This window comes from Elephas maximus, chromosome 16, assembly GCF_024166365.1.
Source record: "Elephas maximus indicus isolate mEleMax1 chromosome 16, mEleMax1 primary haplotype, whole genome shotgun sequence".
In the NCBI taxonomy this organism is placed as follows: Eukaryota; Metazoa; Chordata; class Mammalia; order Proboscidea; family Elephantidae; genus Elephas; species Elephas maximus.
This window is the reverse complement of record NC_064834.1, coordinates 75,192,268-75,219,816: the sequence shown is the minus strand read 5'-3', so window position 1 is coordinate 75,219,816 and position 27,549 is coordinate 75,192,268. Positions and strand designations below refer to the sequence as shown.

The 27,549-nt window shown below is 52.5% G+C and overlaps 2 protein-coding genes across 7 annotated transcripts in view; both read left to right on the top strand.

Annotated features, from left to right (window-relative positions):
- The window catches only part of FAM53B (family with sequence similarity 53 member B), a 533,156-nt gene that overhangs the window by 43,685 nt on the left and 461,922 nt on the right, over positions 1-27,549 (top strand). The gene's annotated exons all lie outside the window — the stretch shown is intronic.
- Positions 4,279-27,549, top strand: part of CTBP2 (C-terminal binding protein 2) — a 165,057-nt gene continuing 141,786 nt past the window's right edge. Inside the window, exons 1-2 of one of the 6 annotated variants that reach the window (XM_049854791.1) lie at positions 4,279-4,739; positions 4,990-5,168. The gene's annotated coding sequence lies outside the window, so the exon portion shown is untranslated. The other 5 variants (XM_049854783.1, XM_049854788.1, XM_049854786.1 and 2 more) reach the window with 5 other exon arrangements.

Here is a 27,549-nt window from a genome sequence, read left to right as displayed (position 1 = left end):
TGTGAGGGTGGGTCAGGATGATGGAGAAAGCAGCATCCCAGAGGATCATCTGTACCAGGCCTGGTCAGCAGGGGATGGCTGGGCCCCCAGGAAAATGGCCCTGCCTGTCAGTGTTGGGAGAACAGGCATCAGTGTAACCTGCAGCTCTGGGCTCCACCAAGCCAGATGCCCAACTGGGTTATCAAGATTGGCCCCCCATCTCAGAACCTTGAAGAAATGCCCCCATCCGAATTCTGAATTCCCATACCCAGAAAGGAGATGGAAGCACCAGCAGTTTGAACTGCATGTACCCAGGTAACCCAGAAGAAACAGAATCAAACCCGAAGAGAAAATGGTCTCTGATTTGCCTGATCAAGTGGGATGATCAAGCAAATGTCTTTAGTTCTTCACAATGAAGAAGAAAACCTAGTCTGAATGTTTGAGCATGGTGTGAACATTTTAAACCCCTCCTCACCTCCAGCAGTTGGTTATGAGATCAATTGAAAAAAATGTAATATTCTGTTTAATTGGATTTTTTAAAATTCAGATAATCAAGAAAAAGTGATTATGGAAATTTTCATGAGGAAAAAAGTGTTAGATGCAACCTTTGTGAACTCTTTTTATTGTTTCTTCCTCCTCAACATGAGTTATACGTGGAACTCTTATTATTCCCAGTCACCGAAAACGTACTTTCTGCTTTCCTATTAGCACAGCTTTTTGTTGTTGTTCCGAAATGGATCCCAGATCCTTAAAATCCTCCAGGCCAAGCCTGTCTTTGTCTTTTTATTATTTAAACTGGTCTCTGACAACACATTTAAGTCTTGGGCTTTCCTTTTTTACTCTTTAAAGATTATATTGAAATCCCATCATTAAACAAGGGGAAAAAAAAAACCTTTCAAATAACAAGACGCTAAACATATATTTCAAAATTAATATTGTCTTTTCTAACCCCATGCTAATAGGGAAGATTATGGGTATGGAAAGAGAAGTCCTTCTTGAATGGTGGGGCACCCAAATCAGGCACCTCTCCACTTGCCAGCAGTGTGGATGTGGGAATATCTCTCTAAGTCTTGAACCTCAGTTTCCCGTATCTGTAAAATGGGGATAATACTAGTGTCATTGTCAAGGGGGTGCTCTAAGGATTAAAGATACATGTCAAGTGTTCACCGCAGCATCCAACATCATAATAAGCCATTGACAACCATCTGTGCTAGTATTTGTTGCTGCTCTTGTTTTTAGGACTCCTGCGTTTTCACTGGCTAATTCTTTTCAGAAGTAGACTGCCAGGTCCTTCTTCCTAGTCTTAGTCTGGAAGCTCAGCTGAAACCTCTCCTCCATGGGTGACCCTGCTGGTATCTGACTACCAGTGGCATAGCTTCCAGCACCTCAGCAACACGCAAGCCCCCACAGTACAACAAACTGACAGACACAAACAAAACTGACAGACACAATGCCTTTGAATTGTGGTGTTGGTGAAGAATATTGAATATACCATGGACTGCCAAAAGAACGAACAAATCTGTCTTGGAACAAGTACAACCAGAATGCTCCTCAGAAGCAAGGATGGCAAGACTGCGTCTTACATACTTTGGACGTGTTGTCAGGAGGGATCAGTCCCTGGAGAAGGACATCATGCTTGGCAGAGTACGGGGTCAGTGGAAAAGAGGAAGACCCTCAACGAGGTCGATTGACACAGTGGCTGCAACAACGAGCTCAAGCATAACGATTGTGAGGATGGCGCAGGACCGGGCAGTGTTTCATTCTGTTGCGCATAGGGTCGCTATGATTCGGAACCGACTCGATGGCACCTAACAACAACAACTTTTCTGTGTCTGCCCAAATTCATGTTTGGACACCAGAAATCTAACCTGACCAATTAAATAGAATTAAATGGGAAGAGATGATGGAGAACCCGGAAGAATCAGTGTCTGAGTACTATATTCTATAAACATAACATACAGATAAAATAAAGACATTTATTCTGTACGTTAACTGAAATGCTGTATTTCAAGACAAAATATTTTCCCATTTATCTTAGTGTTTTTTTCTTAGTGAAAAGTATCTTTGATACGGCAATAAATATGAAACTTATAAGAGGTTTAGAAGACAAAATCTACTTTGCAATGTCTATTTTAAAAAACAGAATTGGAGTCTGATAAAATTCATGTGTTGGGAGCCAATGGGCTCAGTATTTTTCCATGCAGGGTGTCAAGTTGAAGTGAGAAAGAAGTTTCAGCTCCGAGGAAACCTTTTCAGTGTTCTCAAATCAAAGAACATAGTACTTTGTAAGTTAGGTCAAATTCACGGAATGCATGAAAGTTAAACAAGTGATATGAAAAACCAGCTGACTTTGTGGTTTCTTGATGAGAACACACAGCCATTCAGAACCAAAGATCACCTGCGAAATAAGGAAGTAGAAAATCCTTATTTGTAGTTACTTTTTTTTTTTTTTTTTTAGTTTATGCCTAAGACATAGGAGCCCATATGGCCCATAGCCCAACACAGGAGCCCTGGTGACGCAGTGTTTAAAGTGCTCAGCCGCTAACCAACCAAAAGGTCGGCGGTTGGAACCCACCAGCCGTTTGTTCCCCAAGGGAGAAAGATGTGGCAGTCTGCTTCCATAGAGATTTACAGCCTTGGAAACCGTGTGGGGCAGTTGTACTTTGTCCTACAAGGTCACTATGAGTCGGCACGACTTAACCGCAGTGGGTTTTTTTTTTTTTTTTTTTGGTTAGTAGCCCAGCAGCCTGGGGGTGGGCGGGGTCCATTTATAAACAAGAACTGTTTTAGCTGCCATGACCTTGAGGCAAAACTGGCTGGAGAGAGGAGAGCTGTGAAGACGTTTGTGTGGGATTCGGGATCGCCAGAAGATGGAGACATCCTGGAGGCCACATCTGAGTTTTTTTTGTTTTGTTTTTCCCACTGATGATGAGTCCAGGAGGAAGGCCTGGCATGGCGCGTGGAAGAAATGTGCTTAAGCTACCGTAATAACTGAATTCCCGTAGGTGCCAAACGCCCCGTCCCGCGCTGCCATCTCATCCAGTAGGTGTTCGATCACGATTATAAAGCTTGTTTAGTGAAAAAGTAATCATCAGAAGCCCCGGCCCCCACGTTGCCCTGACACACATGCCAAATCTGGGTGCGCTTTGACGAACACTCCAGGAGCGCCGCTCCCAGCGCGGGTGCGTTTGTTTGTTAATATTAATAAAGACTCTCTGAGATGCAGGCAGGTAGGAGCGCAGTGGCTCGGAGGGCCTCTCCTCCTGCCCAGGCCCTGGCTTTAAGTTTCCTGCGCTCCGCTGGGTGTGGGCGCCCTGGGAACCGAGGAGGCCACACCAAGCGCCTCGTTTCAGGAATGGTCATCCCCGAGACCTCAGAGGCCTGACCGCAGACCACTCCCCAAGCCTTTCTTTTTTACATCTCAATCCAGTTCTTAATATCTCAATGTGGTCTTCAAACAAATAGAGCCTGCTGGCTCGGTTCAGCCCACACAGGGGCTCTTGAAGGCCGCACAAACCTCGGGGAACCGAGGTGGGGGGGGGGCTGGGGCGCAAGGAGACGGGCCCCCACACGGCAACCGCCCGCTCCCTGCGGGAAAGACGCTTGGACTCCGCGGGTCCTGGTCGCGGAATTGAGTCCAGGTGCGGTCGGGCCGAACGGCTGCTGGGCCCAGTGCCCACGCTCCAGACCTCGGGCGCCGGGGGCGGCAGCAAGGAGCGCAGGCTCTGTGGGGGTTAGGGCCTCGCGCCACCGCGGAGCCCCGAATCTCGAGCCCCCGGGCCGCAGGGCGCCTCACCTACGAGGGCCGCAACTCCGACCCAAGGCGAGGCGTAAAAATAGCCCGGCCAATCCCCGCAGCGGGAAGGAACGTTTGTTTTTTTTTTTTCTGGGTGTAAAAATGTTTTGCTTCGTGTAAGGACACTACAGCGACAAGTTCCACCACATCAGGCCACCTCCCCGCGCCCACGACCGCTGCCACCTCCCGGGAGAGGCGGGCACGGGCTCCGGATCCGGATTCGGGGAGCGCAAGTGCCCCCTGTGGCCGGCCCGCGCTTGACCCCGCGGGCCCGGGAATGCAGAAACGGCCGCGCGGGCCGGGAGGAAGTTAGAGCAGCGGGGCCGCGTAGGGGGCAGGTCGCTCGGCGGGCAGGGCCTGAGCCGGGAGGCCGGGCCACCCCGGGGCGCCGCGCCCTTGCTCGCCGGGCGCGCGTCTCCCCACGTGGCCGGCCGCCCGGAGCCCCACGTGGAAGCCGAAGAGGACGGGGTTGCGCCGGGATCTCCGCCCGGGCCACCGGGACCCCAACGTCTCCTGAGCCTGGCAGGCGGGGCCGCGACAGGCCGGCCAGGGCGGGCCGGGGAGTGTCGCCGCACGGCTACTCGCGTCCGCCGCGCCCGTGTGCACTTTAGCGGAGCCACTAATACCCCGAGAGAGCCGATTTGTAGCGCGCACTGGCTGCAGGGGGCGAGGCCGGCCCATGTGGGGTGGTGTCATTGGTTTGCAAGGAGAGACCCCGCCTTTGCCCAGAAAAAAAAAAAAAAAAAGAGGAGCGCGGAGCGACGGCGACCCTCACCTCCCCTCCCGCCTCGCTTTGCGCAGCGGCGGCCCGAGGCGCTGCCGGCCCGCTCCTTCCCCTTTCCTTTTCTCTCCGGTTCTCCTCCTTCCCCCGAGGAGAAAACAAATAAAGCAGAGCAAATAGCCGGGAGGTGCCGGCGTCCCGGACGGGCCTCCCCCGCTCAAGTTGGAAGAGCATCCTCCGGGGGTGAGCTCGGCGCGGCCCGGGACCCCCCGCGCCGCCCCCTCCCCGCAGGCGGCCGGGCGGGCCGAGGTGGGAGCGGGTGGGCGGAGGCAGTGGTGGGGTGGGTGGGGAAGTAGGAAGAGGCTCGGCGGCGAGGGGCGGAGGAGGAAGGGGAGGGGAGGGAGGATGGGGAGGGCGGGCGGAGGAGGAGGGGCGGGAGCTGGAGAGATTAAGTTTTTGTGTGTGTGTCCCTGTGTGCGTGTGTCATTTTAAGGTGGCTCGGGAGCGGCCGAGGAGCGAGGGAGCCAGCCGGGAGCCATGCCGCGCTGAAGGGGGGGCAGAACCACCGCCGCCACCGCCACCGCCGCCGGGTGGGGTGGGAGGGCGGGAGCCGCCGCCGCGCCGCCTCCCGGGTGGGCGCCCTTCGCCTGGACGCCAGCGGCCCGGGACGAGGTACGGGGGCCCCGGGGGAGGGCTGGGCTCCGCTGCCCCCACCTCACCTGCGCCCGGGGCTGGGGGCGCCGCGCCCGCGCCTCACTGCGCCACTCGGGGAGGAGGAGGGCGAAGGACGCGGGGCTGGCAGCCGAGGACATCTTTGGTCGGCGCCCCCGGCCCCTGGCCCCCTCGACGCTGGGGGAGGGCGCCGGTCCGGCGCGGGGGGGGTCCCTGTCGGCTGCCGCCGCCGCCGATCGTGCCCGTGGCTGCCTTTTGCGCGAGGATTTTTGTTGTTGTGATGAGAGTTGATGAATGCGAAGTAGGCGGTCACCTTCCTTCCCATCAGGATTGGCAAAAAAAAAAAAAAAGCCACCCCAGCGCCGCGGCGTCCGGAGGACAGCGGCGGCGGCGTCTCGGCGATGGTTTCCTAGGCGCTCCAGCTCCTGCTCACCGAGCCCGGTGGGTGCGCGCGCGGGGGCCGCCGGCGACCCGGGCCGAGGGTGCAGCGCGCCGCGGGGACAATACGGCCGGATCCCCGGGGACGGGAGTCCGAGCGCCCGGCTGTTGCGGCCTGGATCGTGTGGGGTGGGGGGTCTGCGGGCAGTCGGGGCGCGCGCGGCTCGGGGCCCCGGGGGCGCGGCCCCTGCCGGCGTGGGAGCCCGCGCGGCGCCGCCGGAGCGCAAGTGAGGGACGGAGAAGAAGGCGAAGTGGAGCCCTTTTGTTTTGCCGGCCCCGCATTGTTGGCTGCTCCAGGCGGCCGGGCCACATCTGCCGCTGCCGCCGCCGCGGTGCCGGGCCCGGCCCGCCAAAGTCGCGGCCGGTGGGCGGCCGGGGCGGGCCGGGCGCGGGCGGGGGCGCCGGGCATTTCCTCTGCCGGCCGCGCTCCCGCGGGCACACTTCCTCCTCGCCCGCCGCCGCCGCAGTCGCGAGCCCAGCCCGCCCGCACCCCGCCCGGGCCGCACTTTTCGGGTGGGGCGAACAAAAAGGAAAAAGTTTAGGAGGAGGGGCTGGCGAGGGCGTGCCTCGGGCGGCGGGGACCCGGCGCGGCACGGGCACAGCCGGGCCGCCGCCACCTCCTCCTCGGTGGCTCAGGACGGACCGTGCGGCCGAGGAAGAGCCTTTCTTTCTCTCCCTCGCGCTCTCTCCGCGCTGGGTGAGTCGGCGAGAGGCGCGCGGGAGCTGGGCGCGGCGGGCCTCTCTCCAGTGGGCGGCCCGCGGCGTGGCCAGGCGCCCGCAGCTCACGCCGCGCCCTCGCCTCGGAGGCCGCGGGCCCAGGAGCTCTGCGCGGCCACCGCCGGCCGTGCCAGACACACACGCGCATAGACTCCCCCAGTGGCTTGCTTTCTGCGCGGAGAGGATGGTCGCGGACACGGAGTGTGCGTGCGTGCGCCAGTGCATGTGGTTATTACCGCGGAGTACTTTCTCCGGAGGCAGCCGGAGCAGCAGTTGGCTCCAGGGATCCCCCACGTTTAGTATTTTGCAGCGGAAGGGAGGGATTTCTTTTCAAAATCTCTGCTTGCTCTGCGGGCTCGCAGTGCAGGCTGCTGGCCGAGGCCTACGTCGTCGTGCCGGGCCCCCGGGCCCTAACCGTGGTAAACAGACATTTCTGGATTTTTCCCCCTTTTTTTCTTTCAAGATTGGAGATCGGGTTAAGTTCTTCAGAGAGTCAAATGTGAGTGGCTTGAAGAATAGACAAGAGAATTCTATAAATATGCTTTGGGAATTTAAAATGCTAAGTGCCTTATTTGCAATTCTGTCGGATATTCTGGAGACTGGTATATTTTTATCTGACATGGATAATTTTGAAGGGACGTGTATTTTGGAAAAGTTTACAAAGTGATTCTTCTGGCTTCTTAACTTCGGCGAAATTATCAGACTCGTACTATTCTTTGTAAGGAGAAGGCACCCATGCCTACTAGATATTTGGAGTCAAAAACAGTTTTAAAAATTAGCTGGGTAATTTTTGGTATCTAAGACTGATGTTTAAAAATTACCTTGGTAAAGTTTGGTATCTAAGACTGATGTTATTCCTCTGGGATTCTCAAAGTGGAGCTAGTCAGGTTTCATGTAGTTCTGAGAACTGCACTGTTCTGAAATCTTTTTAAAATAAATCTCTGATGTTTTGAGACTTTGGAGGATCGTGTTCGATTGTACGCCACTTGATTTCAAAGAGCGCTTCTTAGAGCGATAATAAAGTAATATTCAAAATGCTCATGAAACATTTTCAGGCGGAGCAGCTTTAACGTTGAAACAGGATTTCTTTTTCTCTTTTAAGTACCTGGAACTGTATCCTAGAGTTGAAACACTAAATATTCTTTTGTCTGACATGAGATTGCAGAGCTGCTGTGACACTTTCCTGTAAAAACCCCTAACATGCCCCTTTTATTGGCCCCAAAAGAAAAGTTAATGAGATGGTAGATTTCAAGCAAAAAAAGCAGGCTTTCCTTGCAAAATGTGCTTACAGTTGCGGATGAAGTTGGATGTTTGTGAACGCGCTTGCCTTTAATGCAACCGGTTTAATCGTTCACACTTGATCAAGTATAACATGACCAAACAAAGGGAATAAACCGGTATATTTCTGGAACGTACTGAGGGGTTTAGTGGAAGTGTTGGTGTTGGGTCACCCCTCCCCCCATCCTGCCCCAGCGCGCAAGGGAGAGAGCAAAGGGAATTATGGCACTGATTGACTCCTGTTCCCCAGGGGTAGGGGACCCCAGTTATGCCCCTGCGGAAATCAGTTATTAGTGGGAATTGACAGATGCAGGTTAGAAGCCTATTTTGAACCTGACAGGGTACTTTTTGGTTTAATTCCTTTTTCTCTTTGGAAGATGAGGCTCAGGGGTAAGTTGATCCCTCCACCCCTTTTAACTGTACCTTAAGGCCCCAGGAGGGTGGTGTGACTCTCCCAGCCCTTTGAGTAAGTTGTTTATGATTTCACTTGGGGTCTTTGAAACTGGCCCTGAATGGGTGTTCTCCTGGGGGGAGGGGCAAGGTAAACTACCGTTCCTTAACAGTGATTGAAAAAAATTTTTTGTGCCTAAAATGCATGCCTTTGATAGGCATGAGCTGCAGTGATACCTGGGACTTAGTCACTATCGAGTGAATACATATGTGCAGTGTGTCTCTTTAAAGTTAAGAAAGTAAAAAAGGCTGGCTACTTAAAAACAAACACTACTACCATTGTAAGAAAACACTGGTGACATGCTCTGTGAGATATTTTGGTCTTTCAAGACTCAGGGCACACCTGTTCCTGTCCCTGCTGAGGCAAGTTGGCTTTCCCTGGCATTGTTAATCTGATCGTGTACACAAGATGAAGCAGTAAAACTCAGTATCTGTATAATGATTAACCAGCCCATCGGTTACCCTTTCAGGGAATAATCGATAGCTCCACTCTTGACTTTGAAAACTCCAAACAGAAATCCTATTTATTTAAGTCTGAGAAGTGTCTTAAAGAGAGGTGAAATAAACAAACAACGATGGCAAAGACAAGGAAAACTACAAAATCAACCTGCAGCTTTTTCCCGTGTTCTGAGTAGCTAGCTACTAACTGGGTAAACAAATGATGAGTGTATAAAATATGACCTGAACCAGCAATGGCCCGGATTTTAAAATAATATCACTGGGAGCTATGAAAATCCAGGAGCACAGGAAGCCCGGGGTGGCTGACACCCTGTGGAAATCCTTGAAAGTCACTGATTAAAAATGAAAAGGACCCTCCTCCCCAGGAGGGCCCCGCTGAGAGCTTTCACCAGAATGCCATTTGCCAACAGTCCACTTCCATCATGAATCATTTTTGAAGGCAAGTTATACCCTTTGCACTTAATGCTTTCCCTAAATGGAAATATTTTAAAGAGTTTATGGCAACGGTAGAATAATGGCCCCAGTTGTCATTTTTTTACCACTGTCATTTCAGTATACAGGGGCTTTCGTCATAATGTATGTGAGTGCAGCCTGGGACCCTCTCAATAATCTTTGTCAGTGCCAAGCAGCAGCCCAGGTGTCCTGTGTCCCTGATACAGGCCACAAGTATATACTCACACAGCACATGGCCGGGAAGGGCAATACATCGGCTGGCAGGGCACAATTCGGGTACTTTCACAGTTCCGTTCGTGGAGGTAGAACACATTTTTTATAGTAATTTAACAGGGGAGTGCAGGTGGCCTGACCTTTTGAAAAGAAGTACTTTTTACTTAATGGAAGTGACACAGTATGGTGAAAGATCAGGGTCCTTATTCCCCAAGAGCCTTTCTGCCCGCTGTTCACTCAGGAATACCTGTGCAGACTTTCTGCTGAAAACTTTTAGGAGGTGCATGAAAATGCTGGAATGAGGTGCTCTCCTGTTCCCCTTCCTGGGCAGGTATCAGTTTTCTCCTGTACAGGTGGTAAGCATGCCCTAATTTAGACAGCTAACAGGTAAAGTTACAGCACCCCAGGAGAGAACAAAAATGAAAGGACCCCCCCCGTCCTTTTGAAGTCAATATTTATTCAAGTCTCTGTTTGATGGGATACATATCCAAGAATTATCTTTAATAATTGCTAAAAAAAAAACTTCAGAATGATTTTTTTTAAGGTGTTCAGTGTTTCTTTTGATCATAATTTAATAGATAGTATCCAGGAGCCATCAGTGTGACTCTAATGATATTCACAAATGAATGTTTGGGCCTAATCTGTAGCCTGCTTTTTGTGATCATTATTAATGGGTAAAACCGAAATTATAGCCAGACAGGGGCATCAAGAACTTCATCCGTGAAAAGAAGAGCCTGCACATGGTGCAAAAAGGGGATTCACAAATGAATACAGGATGTACAATAGGGAGAGAGCCAGGCCATTGTTGCTGTGGAATGTTGACAATGGGCGCCAAGGGGCAGTTTCGCCTTCATTCTTCTAGCTGCTGGAGAACATAGAAACTTCTGGAGCTGCAGATGGGATGGGGTGGGGGCTCATTCATCTGCCTCTGCTGGGCATGGAAATTTGGGCCACTGTCCTGCTCCATTTTCTGGAGTTTTTCTTAGAAGGTGATCTTTTCTAGACTGCTGGGGAACTTTCTCAGTAACCCGCTTTTTTGAGGAAAGGTTCTAAAAGCAAACAATAGAGTTCTTCACTGAAAGCGCACAGAAAGGACACTTTTCGCCTCCCGAAATGCATTTTTAAGCAATAATATTCAAGACCCACTGAAAATGGAGGCATGTTAAGTCCCAGGAAGGGGTTGTGTTTATTTTTGTGACTCTCCTCACTTCAGAGGAACTTTTCCTCCGTAATGTTAGGAAAAGTGATGCCCAGATGAGTATTTGCTGGGTTTTCATGTTCTGAAGCTGCCACGGCTTCAGAAAACACTCCTCTTTTATATCTTCCTCCTCCATTGAAAAGGCTTTCCGGCTTCTGCTCCCCGCTCTGCTCCCCATGTGGAGCCTGCTCCACAGCTCTGGTGCCTTCACTCCTGCTCCCTTCTTCCTCATCCCCACCCCACGTGGATGCAGTGTTGATGTTGGCCCTTGTTGGGGGCTGCTGCCCTTGTGACTTTTAGCCAGGTATACGCGGTCAGATCTTTGGGGGCCCGTTGCCATTTCCGTCTGTGTCTAGCCTACCCTCTCCCTGCATGCGTGTTATAGAGATGATCGGCTGTAGGTGTTCACGTAACTAAATTTAACAGATGGTTGCCTAGAGTTGGCTTAATATTCACAAGAATTGTGATAAAACGGTTGCGTTCTTATTAATGGGGCCAGTGATGATTCGGGCTTTATGGAAAATTGTGGCTTCTGTCCTAGGTAATAACAGAGCCTTCATTTCTCCCGAAGGTCCGCTGGTGATTAAAGGATGTTAATCTGAATGGTCGTTGCCTGAATCTGGTGGCCAACCTGGCATTTGGTTCTGGTGGTGGTGGTGTCTGGGAGGTCCAGAAAAGTGTGTGGGGGAGGCATGGTTTTCATGCCCTGTGGTTCTAAAAATCTTTCTTACCTGTAAAATCCAAAAACAAACATGTATTGTTGCCTTTACTCCCTTGGAAACCACCCTTCTGATCAGCAAAAATGTGCTTCTTGTATTAAAATAAGGTCTTAATTATGACTTCAGAGATACTGTCAGCTTGAAAATTGTGCGCTTGGAAATTCTGCCAATATTTCTATGTCTAATCCCAACCCAGGTTGTGGTGGAAACTTGGAAGGGCAGTTTTTAAGAGTGTATGATAGAGATTGGTGGGGGGCTGGGGTGGGGGGGTCTTTCTGCAGTGGCAGTGCTAGCACAGGGGTTGTTGTAGACTCCTGCTAATGGCTGATGCTGTTCAGCCGAGCCTGAAATCCGGCCTCCAGCAGTCTGTCCACGCCAGGACAAACAAAAACTGCATTAGGGACTCACCGGAATCCCAGGAAGTTTCTCTGGAAGGCACTGCAGACCAAGATCATAGAGGTCAGCTCCTCTGGTCTAATGGGATTTTTTCCCCCAATATGGCAATTTAAAAAGCCTAACAAGTGTTGAGGATAGCAAAGACTCAGACTTGGAAGCTATGATAGTATAATACCTGCCTGAGGTGTGGAGGGAAACCCTGGTGGCCTAGTGGTTAAGTGCTCCGGATGTCAACCGAAACGTCAGCAGTTCAAATCCCCCAGGCACTTGGTGGAAACTCTAAGGGGCAGTTCTACTTTGTTCTATAGGGCCGCTATGAGTTGGAATAGACTCCACGACAGTGGGGGGTTTTTTGTTTGTTTGTTTTAAGGAAGGGAGGGGGAAGGGGGAAGGGAGAGGAGGGAGGAGAGGGTAGAGAGAGGAAGGGCACTGACCAGGAGCAGAGCAGGTAAAGTTCCTTCGATGCAGGCTGAGAGGCCAGGACCGACTTTGTGCTTGTTTTCAACTCTGAGTTGAAATTAGCTCTGTGGCTGTGAGTTAATTCTTTTGCTGACGGATGGTCATTAGTACGGCCAGTCAAGAAGCGCAGACAAAGTTCCAGTTTCTCCCCTGTTAATTCAGGCCCAGGTGGGCTGGGGAAGGGGCGGGGGCGGTGGTCGCACGTGGGGCCGTAGCCCCTTCCCCACCGCGGCCTGGGAAGCTGGATGCTGTCGCAGCCCACTCCCGGGCCTACCCATCTGGAATGCAGCCAGAGCCGGCAGCGGGCGGGACCCGCGAGGGCTTTTAAAACCATGTCCCAGGAACGGTTGAGGGAACTGAGAATGTTCATCCTGGAGTGGAGCGGTCTCCGGGGTCCGGAGCCGCCGACAGTGTCCTTGCACTGACGTGCGGCCTTGCTCTGCTCTGAATGCTGGAGCGGTGACACTGGAGGACTTGCCGTTTGAGCTGCCCGGCCGGGTGGTGAGGGGTCTCCTAGCCTGGGCAGAGCTCGAGCGGCCACTGGATCCTGGGGCAGGGCAAGGCTGCTTGGCTTCAGAGACCCCTTGGAGGACAGGAAGGGTCTGCCAGAGCCTGAGCTGAGAAGTTACCAACAGGGAGGACAAATGATATTTCAAAGTTTTATTCTTTCCTTCTCCAGAACTGAGCCTGTCTTCTTGCTCGGTGGTTTGAACTGTGGTCACCTTGCCCCCCCTCCTTGGGACACTGGCTGGAGATGCAGAGCGGGAGTGACCCTACCTGTGTCACTTAGTCTGCCAGGAGCGCCTGAGACGACCGGGTTCCTGGCTCTGGGCCTCTTGCCTGCTGTGGGATTGAAATCACCCTGGGAGGGCCACCAATTAAAGACATTGTGGTACAGATATCCACACGCGCATCTAAGGGCCTCCAAGGAAAACCTGGTGGAATGTTTTGGTAAAATCTGGGAATGTTTTTGATTTTAAAAACATTTCACAGTCATTAATCTTCACGAGGCTCCTGTGGCCTAGGTAAATAGAGCAATTCCTGTTTTATGCGAGGAAGAAACCTTGAGTTACTTTACCCTAAGTCATAAAGAGGCTGTTTTCCAGCCGCTTGTTTCTGGAGCCGCGGTCTGGGGGTTCGGGGTGCTGGGAACCCTTAGGTTCCGGGGCCTGCCCAGACCCGCCAGGACGACTTCCAGTTTCCCTGGGTGGGGGAGGCCTGGTGGAAGGCCAGCTGCCACACTGGGCGCGCTGACCTGGAGGGGCCTTGGCCGCATTTCTGGAGGGTACCCTGAGATCTGGGAGGACCGGCCTCTCGGGCGGCTGGGTACCAGGGCCCCGAACCCGGGGAGAGGTCCCTGCACCCAGGCCGGCTACCTGGCGGCCGCCGTCCCCCACCTGGCGCGCCGGAAGTGCCACCTCCTCGCCAGGCCTTTTCACTTGTAAATCCCGAGCAGCTTCCGCGGGAAGTCGTTGAGAGGTGATAGAAATGGACCCTACCCCGCCCCCCCCCCCCGTGCCCGCTTCCTCCTGCCTCCTGCCCTCGTTTGTGGCCGGCGAGCAGGCCTGCCCCGACGCCGTCCCCCACAGCGGGTCCCCGCGCCCCTCAGGGCCGCACAACACAACGCAGCACACGCAGATGGGCTCCGAACCCGCGGACAAGTGCAGAGCAGAACCAGGTACCTGGCTGATGGTGCCTTGAGCCGCCCCCCACCCCCAGGGGCTGTGAAAGCTGGAGTCCGCATGTCCGTATGCCCCTTGGGCTTTTGTGCTTAGTAGGCATTTGGGAGGTTTGTTGATCGACTGCGGAGGTGGCCGAGATGCAAGCACACAAGCTAAACAGCCGCATCGCTAGGTCCTGGCCAGTCTGGGTTCCCACGTGTTGGAGGTGTTTGAAGACGCACTTCTTGAACATGCCTTTCCTGCTCACTCTGAAGAGTCAGAGATCTGAGAATGCAGAGCCAGTACTGGTAGAGCTAGGACCCTCCCAGGGCTTCTCACTCTTCACATTCTTTGTGGTGGAATTTATGTTCTTTGCACACTTAATTTGATCATCAAGATATCCCTGTAAGCCATTTAGGTGTGTTCTATTACTTTTGGAAAAATAACAATGTGAGTAAACGGAGCATTTACTTAGTATCTGGCGCGCTCTCTAGACACCATGTGTGGGCTGCGTTTGATTGTCACAATGCTCAGAGGACTTGCTCAGGACCCCATGCTGTCAAGTGGCAGAGCCGCGATTTGAACCTTTTTTTTCACTGGACTCTGAGGTCCTTCCCTTCCGTGGGCCTGAGGATCAGGGAGAACTCCCTGCCCTGCCTGGGTTTGGAGCCTTTCTCTGCCCACCTGGAAGCTGAGAGCCGGTGAGAGGGTTCCAGGCTGGTCTCTGAAGCCGGCCTCTGAGAAACAAGTCTTTTCTCTCTCTGGCCAGGTTACTTGCAGATCACTTGGGGCAGTGAGGAATCTGGCTTGCTTTCATTTGTGAATTTTTTGTTAGGTCACAGTGGAATGCCAACGAGGGGTTTCTAGGTAGTTTTCCTGGATAGGCTTCTTGTAAAATTTGTGACTCTCTTGGGGTGAATGTTCAGAGCAGTGTGGCTCCTGATTGGAAACCTGAGGTGGGAAGGGGAGCCAGGCCCCTGTGGGATGCTGGGGGTTTGGAGGAGATTCATCTCCCTGTGGGATGCTGGTGGGGGGGGGGGAATTCACCTCCCTGTGGGTTGCTGGGTGGGGGAGGATTCACCTCCCTGTGGGATGCTGGGGGGGGATTCACCTCCCTGTGGGGTGCTGGTGGGGGATTCACCTCCCTGTGGGATGCTGGGTGGGGGAGGGATTCACCTCCCTGTGGGGTGCTGGGGCAGGGGAGGGATTCACCTCCCTGTGGGGTGCTGGGGCAGGGGAGGGATTCACCTCCCTGTGGGATGCTGGGGCAGGGGAGGGATTCACCTCCCTGTGGGGTGCTGGGGCAGGGGAGGGATTCACCTCCCTGTGGGATGCTGGGGGGGGATTCACCTCCCTGTGGGGTGCTGGTGGGGGATTCACCTCCCTGTGGGATGCTGGGTGGGGGAGGGATTCACCTCCCTGTGGGATGCTGGGGCAGGGGAGGGATTCACCTCCCTGTGGGATGCTGGGGCAGGGGAGGGATTCACCTCCCTGTGGGGTGCTGGTGGGGGATTCACCTCCCTGTGGGATGCTGGGGCAGGGGAGGGACTCACCGCTCTGGCGTGCTGCTGCTTTGTATCCTTGTGTCCTCAGAGGTAGAAGCAATAGTAGCTGTTTGACCCGTGAAGATACTGAGGTTCAGAGGCTAAATGAGTAAGGGATCTAGAAGTTCAGCTGAGTTCAACTCCACCCAACTCTGGTTTCTCTGTAGTTGATTGAGGCGCCTTTTGGCTTTAGCCTGAGACTTGGGGACGTTTGGGAATGGCTTTGCCACTCCAGCCAAAGTAGACCCCAGACCCCTTTTGTCCTCCTGAGATCTGTTTCTTCCTTGCCATCGTCCTCTGATGTAAACTCCCCTTCCTCAAGAACACATCCCGAGGATTATGTGGCTAGATTTCACAGGGCTTAGGGTTTGCATGGTGAAGTTGGAATTAGTGGTCAAGTATCATTTTGTCGGGAAGCTTTCCACGTTGGCGGTCTGGCTGGTCTGGCTTAGCGTGATCACCGTTGGCGTCCTCTCAAAGGAAGCCCCCTCCTTCCAAGAGTGTACCTGACTCAGAGGAAGGGCTGGAGGTGAAGGGAGCCCCCTCTCTAGCACTCAGGCTGCATCTCCCTTTCCAGCTGGATTCTTCATGCACAGGGCACACTGGGAGTTGTCTCCTGTGTTCAGCATAGGTGAGCCTGGGGACAGTGACAGGGAGGATGGCAAGGATTTCTCCTACCTGGAAACACCTGTTGATGCCACCCCTGTAAAAGCTGGGAGAGGAATGCAGGACTGCCTGGTGAACTTCCTATGGTGCTGCCCTGCCTTTGGGCTGGCCTTAGAAAGGAATTTGAATTAATACTCCTGAACAAAGGCAGCCAGGTTTCTTTTGAAAAAGGCTATCTGAGAGCTGAGGGTGCCCCGTGGGCGTGTCCTGAAATCCGGAGAGCAGCCCTACCAGTCCTTAACTAACCGGAGAGGCCCCCAGCTCAGGTGAAGCTGGAGCTCTCCGACTGACCTTGGCTTCCTCTGGAGGGTAAGGGCCCCACGAGGGGGAGACTTTCCTGAAAAACAGGCTTTCCTTTAATTACACGATTGCCTTCCAGCTCTACAACTGTGCTGTTTCGTGGATTCGTGTGTGCCTGAGTGCCCTGATGTCAGTGGTGGTGGTGCTCCTGAGGCCCCTTGGGAGTGGGGGGCTAGCGGCATCGAGGGGTTACAGTGCATCTGGGTTCTGCACTGTCTCGTGGAGGGCTGAGGGGAGTGCTCAAGGTGCCTCCTGACAAATTATTCGTGTTAGCCCCGGGTGTCCTGGCTGACTTCCAGCTCAGGTAGTGATTATATTCTAAGTCCCCCCTCTGCGGTTTTCAAACAGGTCTGTATTCTGCTTCACCCTGCCACTCAGAGGGCGGTGCCTGGGTGGGCTGCAATGGGGACAAGATGTGAAGGGAGAACTGTCTTGCCTGGAAAGAGGACTTGTACTTCAAGAATGTCCCCACACGAGCCTTTCATTTTGCATCAGCCTTTGCTGGTTGACCACAGCATGGAGTGTCATTTGCCTGAGAACCAATGCTTGGGTGGTCTCAGAACCCCTCTTTGAGTCTGATGCAGGAGGCCTGTCTCCCTGTCCAGGGCCTGTTCTGTGCACAGCTCCAGGTGGTCCAAACGGTTAATGTTAAGTGAGGTTCAAGTCCACCCCAGGTGCCTTGGAAGAAAGGCCTGGTGATCTACTTCGGGAAAATCAGCCATTGAGAACCCTGTGGAGCACAGTTTTCTGACAAATGGGGTTGCCACGAGTTGGAATTAATGGCAACTGGATTTTGGTTTTGCTCTGTGCGGAGAAGTCTCTGAGCTTGGCCCGAATCACTCTAGGAAAACAGAAGGGTAGTGGTAGGTTTCACTGCACACTTGCTTCAGGGGATAAGCAGGTTAAGGCACACCTGCATGACATCCGTGCCCCGGAGAGGACACCGGGCTTCCTGGTACCTGTTTTCTGAGTCATGGCGTTTGTGCAGGATTGTTTACCCCCCTTGCTCTGCTCAGTCGCTCACTGCTTTTCCCTCACAGTGGAGGATTTTTTTCTTTCTCACATGCGTAAACACATACACACACACACCCCTTCTCATTTCCCAACTAAGCCTGGGATTAAGAGTGTGATTTCAACTGACAAAAGCCAGGAGATTTCAGAGTTAAAGTTGAAATTCTATTCGTAATGCTGTCTTCCTGAGTAGTTAAGGGGGTCCTTGAATGGTGGGTAATTTTTTTTTTTCTCCCTAAAGTGGCCATATGTGCTCGAAGCAGAGGGCAAAGGACCAGACACTAAACCACCCATTGCCTTCGAGCCGATGCAGACACCTAGCAACCTGGTAGGACAGAGGAGAACTTCTCCACAGGGTTTCCAAGGCTGTAAATCTTTACAGAAGCAGCTGCCACACCTGTCTTCCACATAGCAGCTAGTGGGTTCAAACCACCAATGTTTTGGTTAGCAGCTGAACACTTAATCACTGTGCCACCAGGGCTCCTAGAGGGCAAGGAAGTAGCTCACAATTTCTTGTATTTGCGGTGATGGCAAGCTGTTGTGTTGGAGTGGAGGGGAGGGGGCTATGACTTAAACAATTGTGTCAGCTGTGCTGTTCCTGGCCCCGCCCCCCAAGGCCTGAGAGCCTATATGTCTCACCTGCCCCTTGCAGCTCAGCAGAGTCATTTGAAATTCCTCCGTTGAAACTTTGGTTCTCTACAATGTTTCTATGCCAGGAAGCTTGTTACTCTGTGCCATTGAGTCGATTCCAACTCAGTGACCCCACGTGACAGAGCAGAACTGCTGCATAGGGTTTCCTAGGATGTAATCTTTACAGGAGCAGATCACCTGGCCTTTTCTTCCGTGGAGCAGCCTAGTGGGTTCGAATGACTGACCTTCGCATTAGCCAAGTGCTTTAAACGTTGCAGCACCAGGGCTTAGAAAACGTTTATTCCAACTTCCTTTGTCTTCTAGACAAGCCAGGGGGTGGCAAGCTGAGGTCCTTTCAGGAAAGTGACTAGGTCCCGTTCTTTGTCTTTAGCAGGAAGGGGGCTGGGGTCAGCACAGGGACAACTGTCCACCGTGCCTTTAGCCAGGACTTGTGCAGCATGCTGATTTCTTGGTGTGACAGCCTCAGGGTCAGGTCCACAAGTTTGGCTCTGGGGCACCCCACAGCCAGATGTGGAAGGACTGAGCTGACCACATTATCTGAGCTCACCTCGGGGGTGAGACTGAACACACAACAGAGTCTCCAGCAACACCGCCTCGCCGTCTTGCATTTGGGGTTTGGGTGCTAGGCTGCAGATCACCTGGGGGAGAGTGGGCCACATCTTCAGGTGGCACCCGGAGAACTGAAGTGCTTGTGAATGCCAGCTTCCCTTCAGGGACTGATGGGGGACAAGGAGAGGTGGTTTTGCCCTCACGCAGCTGGGTAGAGGCCATGAGCATGCACATCCTATACCTGGGGACAAACTGTTCTAGAAAGTGTGGCAGTGGAAGGGTGGAAAGACATAACCTGCTTGACTCCTGTATTTGAGATCCTCTGGGCCCTTGTAGAGGGAGGGCCCTTCCGCAGCTGCTAAATGAAGCTCATAACAAGGTGTGCTCCAAGGGTTGGACGAGCTTAGTCTTTGTCAAGCACCTGGAACGGGCCTGGCACAGCACACGTGTTATTTAGGTGTTTATTATATTTTAAAATATACAAAACACACAAAAGATACATCTGGTCCTAGGATGTTTAAGGTGTTCACTACAGAGGCAGGGGAACACTGGTAGGGAAAGGTCTCCCCACCCCCCCCCCTTCAGGGGAGGTCAGGGAAGGCTTCCTGGGCCTGGGGGAGAGGCTGGGTGGGCCATCTAGTTCTGCCTTGAGGGCGAAGGCCCGCATTGCATCGCAGGAGAGTTTTTACCTTTTGGGTAAAACAACAACAACAAAAAAAAAACCAAACCCGCTTGCCTTTGAGTTGACTCAGACTCAACAGCCCTAAAGGACAGAGTAGAACTTCATAGGGCTTCCAAGGCTGTAATCCTTATGGACACAGACTGTCAACATCTTTCTCTCTCTGAGCAGCTGGTGGGTTTGAACCACTGACCATTTGGTTAGCAGCTGAGTGCTTTAACCACTGTGCCATCAGGGTTCCTGCTTGCATATAATGGGTAGATGACTGTTATGGAGGAGATTGCCTTTTACGGGCGGCGGGGGCATGGTGAGAAATGTTTGGGGTGAGAGATCCACATCGTGGACCCTATTAGTAGGGCCCCCAGGGACAGAACAGAAGGGAGAGGAGGGGCTGGCTCCTGGTGGGCCTGGCTCCTTGAGTTCCAGGGCTAAAGTGACAAACTGAAAACCATGCAGGAGGTTTTTAGTTTGTGGAATGTTACTATGTACTAGGTCACTCTGAAAAGTGCCTGATAAAATATTTACTTTCTATTTAAGACCTACTTTCCCCTTCCAGAGAAGGGAGGAAAAACGAGTAGCTTGGATGTTGACTGACTTTTCTGTCGGGCAGCCAGAGTGAGGGCCAGGCTGATCCTGCGGGGAGGGGGAGGGGAAGGGAGGCTTAGCCCCCCGCCCCCCACAGTCCCTCATGAAGGCAGCAGTGAGCGGTCACCTGGGACTTTCGTGTTCAGGAAAAGGGACTCTATCTGCTGCCCCCTATTTTGGGAGCGTGAGCTTCCTGTTCCCCCATCTTCATCTGTTCCGCCCACCTCTCTGGCTGCCCAAGCAGTGGGGGTGGCCCTGTGCAGGCTGTGTTGTGTCACAGGGGAAGTCACTGGCTTGTCTTCCTGGGAAGGCCACTCAGTCTGAGGCAGCACTGGGTTTGTCCAGCAGTTCAGCCTTGCCATTGCTTTGGAGTTGGGCGTGTCCCTGTCCTGGCCCTGGAGTGGGGCGGAGTGAATCCTCCAGGCCATTTAGTGCCCACTGGGCGGATGTAGCAGCAGGGCAGCAATTGTGAAAGGTTTCCTGGTTCAAATTCTAGAAGTAGCTGCTTGGTCTCATCCTAGCTGGACAGTGTCACTGCTGGGTGCTTCATTTTAGGTCGGGGGCGGAATGCAGGTGTGCCCTTTGAGGGTGAGATGGCGAGGTGGGTGGGGCAGTGTTTGGGAAGGGCAGCCTCGTCATCTCATGGACTGGCAGCTTCCTTGGGCTCACCTTATGCATCAAAGCTCACCCTTGGAAAGTGATAGGGTCCTTGGACATGCTCTTGGGGGGCAGACAGTGGGGGCATTCCAGGGCATCTTTGCTGGGGGTAAGAACAGCTGCACCACAAAAAAGGTGGGGATGCCTGAGGAAAGTGTTCATGTTAGCTGTTGGTCACTGTTGTTATTTAGTGAAGGTGATAGTAGTAAGAATAACAATGCCAGCAGTTGCACGTGGTGCTAATGCAATTGAGAATTGTCAGTGCTACACGTGATGTTTTTTCCCCACATTCCATTAGAGCAGCAGGCTACAATGGTATAGAATTCTTGGACATCAAAGTGTGGAATCAGAGGCCTTCCAGGGGCAACCAGGAGTCTCTGGGTGGTCCAAATGGTTGATATGCTCAGCCGCTAAACAAAAGGTTGGCATCTACCCAGAGGTGCCTTGGAAGAAAGGCCCAGTGATCTACTTTTAAAAAATCAGCCATTGAAAACCCTATGGAGCACGGTTTTATTCTGATAATGGAGTTGCCATTAGTTGGGGTGACTTGATGGCAGCTGCTGGTGGTGGTGGTGGTAGAGGTATCGAGAGACCCTTTGCCTGCTGCTGTGTAAGGAGAAAGCAGATGGCGCAAGCAGCCAGGCCCCACTCGTGGGCGGGGAGCTAGTGGTCTTGTGGTTTTTACATGAGTGACTCATGGAGTCCCCAGGGAGGGCTTGGTGCCATTATGGTTTGAGAGGGTGACCTGTGGAGCAGGGGGATCCCCTGGCTGGGAGTCAGCCTCCTGGGGCCCCGCCCAGTGTCGTGGGGCGAGAACATCTGTATTTTAGCAAATTCCTCCAGGTGGTTCTTAAGGAAGCCAGCCTAGAACCTGCCTGCAACACATAGATGATGGGGCTTTAAAAACAAACCACTCCCCCCACACACATTCACACACTCGATAGTTACTGAGTATTTAGCGCGAAAAATGGTTGAAAGAAAATTTTTTGTAACTTGAATAACCCCCACATCTGAATGTGAGTACATTTTAAGATTTAAATAGGAGGTCCTGCCCTGCCCAGGCCATCCTTTAGTTCTAGAGGGATCCTCCACCCCCTGCTCAGCCTCAGCATTCCTGGGGATGGAAGGAGAATTCACCTGTGTCTGTTCATATTCAGATGCACTTGACATTTAATTCTGTCTCCTGTCCAGTCAGCAGTGTTTATCGAGAAGTAAAGGGCCCCCAAGGTGAGGCCCTCCCAGCGCACCAGCAAGGAGGGAAATTGTTCACAAACTATTTCAGTAAACAGGAGGCACTCAGTGAAGGCCAGGAGGAAAACCTGTGTACACGTGGAAGGTGGCTGCAGCGGAGCCTGTGGCTCTAACATTTGCCTGCCTGTGTGAGCCTGGAGGTGGGTCAGCAGAAGGCACATTTACCTCCTGATGCTGGCAAATGAAATACACCCCTAGGCTCGGTGAAGGTCCTCACTGTGCCTAAAGCGGGATGCTGGACACCCCGAAACAGATTTGGGGATGACACCTTGTGTTTCAGAAACAAAGGTAAACACTTGGCCGCAGATCCTTTTCATCTGGATGGGTGGGTTTATTCATTAGGCTTCTGTGAGGTTGACAGCTCACGTTTTCATGTGGATGGCAGCTTACCTCGATTCTGTTTGTAGAAGCACTTTGCCTTTTGTAACCCACCCCACACACATTGTGAGACAGGGAGGCAGTGTGGTTATTTCCCGGTCTAAGAGCAGCAGGTGGGCCTCACAAACCAAGTGCATGAGCCCACTGGTAATAGAAGGAGCAGGATGCAAGCTGGTTCCTCTTCACTGGTACCAAGCTGCCTTGAAGGATGGCTGAGTGTCAAGATAACCCAATTCCAGGGACAGTGCAGGGTGACAGGGATCCACCCAGGTGTAAGGAGGAGTCTGGATTCTTTGAGGAAACTTCCTTGTGTCAGTTGGAGGGTGAACTTGAAAAGGCAGGCACAGGTGTACTGACATCCTAGGGCAACTAACAAATTCCCACAAGCTGGGTGGTTTAAAAACAACAGAAACTTATGCTTTCACAGATCTGGAGCCCTGGTGGCGCAGTAATTAAGAGCTACAGCTGCTAACCAAAAGGTCAGCAGTTCGAATCCACCAGCCTGTCTTTGGAAACCCTATGGGGCAGTTCTGCCCTGTCTTACAGGGTCGCTATGAGTCAGAATTGACTAGACGGCAATGGTTTTACGGTAACAAATTACCACAAGCTGGGTGGTTTAAAAACAGCAGAAATTTATTATCACAGATTTGGAGGTCAGAAGTCTGAAATCAGGATGTCAGCAGGGTTGGTTCCTTCTGCGGGAGAATCTGTTCCATGCGGCTCTCCCAGCTTCTGGTGGTTGCTATCCTTGGTGTTTCTTGGGTTGTAGACAACTCTCGTTCGTCTCTGCCTCCATGTTCACACGTGTCTTCTCTGTCTTCACCTGTGTCTGAGTCTCTTTTTCTAATAAGGATACCAGTCACTGGATTTAGGGCCCATCCTAACACCCTGCGACCCCATCTTATTACATCTGCAGAGACCGTATTTTCCAATTAGGTTACATTCTGAGGTTCCTGGTGGACATGAAATCTGGGGGGACATTATCCAACCCATTACAGCAGGTGTCCTCAAATGAAGAATATTTTAAGGGGCCTTCATTTATCCCTTGGTAGAAGGTTGGTGACTGGGGTGTCGGGCAGAAAGAATCTATTCTTTCTGGCTGGAGTAGCCTGCTTTCTGAGGGAAGTTTCTGGTTCTTGGGTTGCATGCAGAGCCATTTACTGTGGGAGCGATCTGGCAACCATTGCCTTGAGTTACGTGGGTGTGTGGCCCAGGGCGAGGCGTTGTGGGGCCCGCATTGTCAGGAGACCTCTAGCAGCAAGGAGCTTGTCCTCTGCTTGAGTAAGAGAAGTCGCCTGTGGGACTCTAGCCGTTTCTATAGGGGCTGGTTTTGGACATGGGTTAGCAAAGAAATGACTTAATGATTTATGGTGCTTGTGAAGACTAGCATACCTATCTGTTTTCATATAGACATCTTAATAGAGATTAAATACAAAATAAAGCAGAATGCATGAATGGAGATATTCCTATAAGCAATATGTAGAGCTAGGCAGTGCAATTATGTTTTGTACACTTCCCAATTAAGCAGTTATGCATTACTGGAAAAACTACCTTTAAGAGATTTAGGAACGCTTTATAATTTAGTAAACCAAAGAAAAATAGATGTATCACATTTTATGCATGGGATTTAAAGATGTTACATTGTATGATAAGTAACTCAGTCTGGGTTGATTTGTTGGAAATGGGTGCAGTGACATTGAGATGAGTTCGCTTGGTATGGCAATCGCCTGTTGAGCCAGGATCTGCTCAGTTAGCAGATGCTCAGTGTTCCCACCGTGTGCTGGCCACTGTGGTAGGTGCTAGGGTCACAACGAAGAACGAGGAGAGTTTACTCTGAAGTTCAGCAAAGGAGACAGTTCAGCAGGCCGTCATAAATGTGCAACACCTGGGAGAGCTGGGTGAGAACAGGGTGCTTCTGGATTGCACGTGAGGTGTTCAGGTTGGGGACAGGTTGGAGAATGGAAAGAAGTTTACGGTGTTCATAACATAGTCCCCATACTTGTACGTGTGGTGCCCAGACCGACCCCCTCATGTCTAGCTGGGGAGCCTTGGACAGATGACCCACCTTTCTTCCTCTGAGTCCTCACTGTGGGGTGGGCAGTGTCAAGACAACTCCCCAGTGTCTTCATTGGGCCCTTGTGTGGGTGGTGGCACCTGTTGATGTTTGGGTGGATGGGGAGAAGGAGATGAGTTTGGTGTTGGACCCCTTGTGTTTGAGGGTTTGAACGTGTGGGTCTGAGCTCAGGTGGAAGCTCTGGGCTGGAGGCACCAAGTTTGGGAGCCATCAGCCACAGGGTACCTGGAGCCCACCAGGAGTGGTCAGCCACTGCCCGGAGAGAGTTTGGCTGGAGACTGGAACAGCTTGGTGTGGGTACAGCCTTCACAGTGGCCATGCATTGCCTAGCTAAAGATGTTTTACCTCTTGAGCCATGAGTGGGTGGTCTTGAATCACCCAGTCATAGACTAGAATGTCTAAGCCCAGAGGTCCTGGTCAGCTTGAGCAGCCTGTGGTAAGGTCCTTGGTATCCTTAGGTTGGATACCAGCAGTGAAGTCCTCTAGGAGGGAATAGCTCTGTGCCTGCCACTGTGCTGGACTTTTTCAGGGTTGTTCAGAATTCTTCCCTCTTGCTTGTGTGGTGACTCCCCATCTTGCAGGTTCAGAGGAGTGTGACATGGGGTCTGCTCAAGTCTTTGGGATGCACGGGCACGTCATGATCAGGACCCAGCTTCTCCCCCACTGAAGGCTGAGTTGTATTGGGCTTTTCTGGGCCTGATCCTGCTGTGTCTCTGCACAGAGGGAGCCTGGGGGCCGAGAGCAGGTTTGGCAGCCATGTTGTCTGGGTCAGTTTTACCACCACCCACATGGGGTCGGGAGGCCATCCCCAGGGCCAGGAAGCTGGTGGCCATCCTCACCAACTTAAGGGACTGGCAGATTAGGGTGCTCTTTCTGGCTCTTCTGAGTGACCTCGGATAAACTCTGCCTCTGTTTCTCCATCAACAGAGGTCCCTGGGTCCGGAGCAGTGGGTGGCATGCCTCTGGTTGCTAGTGGTTTCATTGTCAGCCGGGAAAGGACCTGTTTGGCAGAGCGGGGCCCCTGGGATGGTGTGAGGAGCCTCTGGCCTGCCCCCCATGTATCTCAGGCTCCCCGTGACCATGCACCTTGGTCTTATCCCTGAGAGGGGGTCACGTTGGCTTCTGGAGTCTGGAGTGGCCAAGGCTGAGTGAGAGTGACAATGGCAGCCACTCCAAATACAGAGCCACCCCACCAGGGCTGTCTCTCTGCTCCTCAGTTGATGAAGTGACGCTGATGGGTTGGTGCCAGGGTAAGGGGACTGTGATGAGGCTGATGTGACAGATGGAACCCAAAGGTGAGAGCAGTTAGGAAAGCCACTACAGGGAATCCCGTTCCTCATTTTCTGGCCGCTGCACCATCCCAGGTAACTAATTTTCTGACAGAATTGTTGGAGGTTTAACTGAATTTCAGGGAACTGAACTTCACCATTGTGTGTTTAATGGAATCCTTTCTCCTGATGTTGGGACTCGAAGCTCCCTCTGTGTGTGTGTTGCTAATCAAGGCAGAGACGATTTCCTGGAAGCTCGGTGAGAAGGTGTGTGATTTCAAAGTTTACTGGATGGGAAAAGTCATCCATTTTTGTTATTTTGTTCTGTTCTTTGAGGTGAGAGGGCTATAACTTTTAAAAGATACAGATAGATATTGTAGTTTTGAAAGGAGCTCTGCTGGCACAGTGCTTAAGTGCTTGGCTGCTAACTGAAAGGTTGGTAGTTTGAATCCACCAGCTCTGTGGGAGAAAGATGTGGCAGTCTGCTCCCGTAAAGATTACGGCTTTGGAGACCCTATGGGGCAGTTCTCCTCTTGTCCTGCAGGGTCACTATGAGTAGGAATTGACTCCATGATGATGGGTTTGTTACCGTTTTACAAACAGTGAATTTCACCTTTTTGGTTCCTGTTCTGTATTTTTTGACAAATGCTTGTCACCATTATGTGGCTACCGAATGGTTCCATCCCATGGAGACAGGCCCCTGTGTCCCTGGCCACCACTGATGAAACCATCATTGCTCTTTGATCGTAGAAAAGCCAGCCTAGGGAGTTTGTGGAGGTAGGTAGGTGTTTGTGTGCAGGGTCAGGTATTTCTGGGACATTTCTGATGTTCAGGGACTATGCATGGCCTGGGAGGACGCTGTGGTCACAGCAGACAGACGTGCCCTGGGTGGCCTCACCTGTGCCATCCAGGGTGCTCAGACTTGGGGAACGTGGACCAGGCTCGGCAGTTCCCATCAGAAGCCAGCCACTGCAGATGGAGGCCTGTCTGCTTCCTTAAACTGCTGGCCCTGGCTTTGGCCAGTTGTGTGCCCTCACTGCAGCCTCGGTGCATCTCAGGCTGGCTTCCTGGCCTCCCCAGCAACATGCACACAGCAGCTGTTCACTGCCTCCGCCACACAGTGTCCCACCAGCCCCTGTTGGAAGGTGCCTGGGAACAGGTGCCTCCTGCACCCTCCATGGCCGCTGACTCCAGGTCCAGGGGACTCAAGTGACCTCTGGGCTGTGGGCTGCCCCTCCTTCCTGTGTGGGGAAGCATGGCTGTGTCCTTGCTGCATGCTGTGGCGCTTCTCCTGAGCATCCCTGCTTGACCTTCTGCCTTCCTGTGACTCCTGGGACCCTGGGGCCATTGGAACCCTGGGGTCCGCATTTGTTTTCCCGAAGATAGAGGCCAGCCAGGACAGCTGCATCTTGTGGTCAGCAGGGTGGTTTGTGGAAAGCTTGGAGGAGTTGGAGAGTTGCACTCCAGGCCAGCGCCCCAGTGTCAGCCGACAGGAGCATCCAGGGTGAGTAAGCACCCTGCCTCCAGAGACTGAGTTTTGAGTTCAGTTCCTATCCTGTCAGTTGCTTATTTGCAAAGTCGGATTACCATTTCTGTCTCACAAACCAGTAGCCTTCAGATCTTACTTGAGTTATGGTGACCCCATGTGTGTCAGCAGAGCTAGGCTGCACAGGGTTTCAGTGGCTGATGATTTGAAAAGTAGACCGCCAGGCCTTTCTTAGGCTGTACCTGTGGCCACCAGGCCTTTCTTAGGCTGTACCTGTGACCACCAGGCCTTTCTTTGGCTGTACCTGTGGGTAGACTTGAACCTCCAGTCTTTTGGTTAGCAGCTGAGCATGGCAGCTGTCCTATCAGGGTACCCCTGTGTCGGAAAACCTGTCAGTGGGGGAGGGGAGTGCGAAGGTGTCCTCCGCAGCAAACGCCTAGCATGGAGGACTTCTCAGTCTTGCACTCTGAGAAGGGAGCTGCACTCCCTTCATAGTCTCTAATATCCTCTTGTTTCCATTCAGTTTCTGGGAAAACTTTACTAAGTGAGCCTTGAAATTTTGTTGTTAAATAGGAAATCACTGCATTGATTAATTTTCTGGTTGTTTTCGAAATGCCCTTACAGTGCCTGGGAAAGCCTCCACCTTCCGCTCATATCAGCCTGGCACTCGGGGCAGGGGCCAGCATTAATCGTGTTGATTGGCTCCCTCTGACTGCTGCCTCCACTCATCACAGCACGTCCTGTGTGTCCGTTCCCTGTGTTAGAAAACCCTTTGCCCAGAGCTCAGACACCCATGACGTTAGCTCCTGGCTTGACATTAATGTCTGCGTGTCCTTAGCTG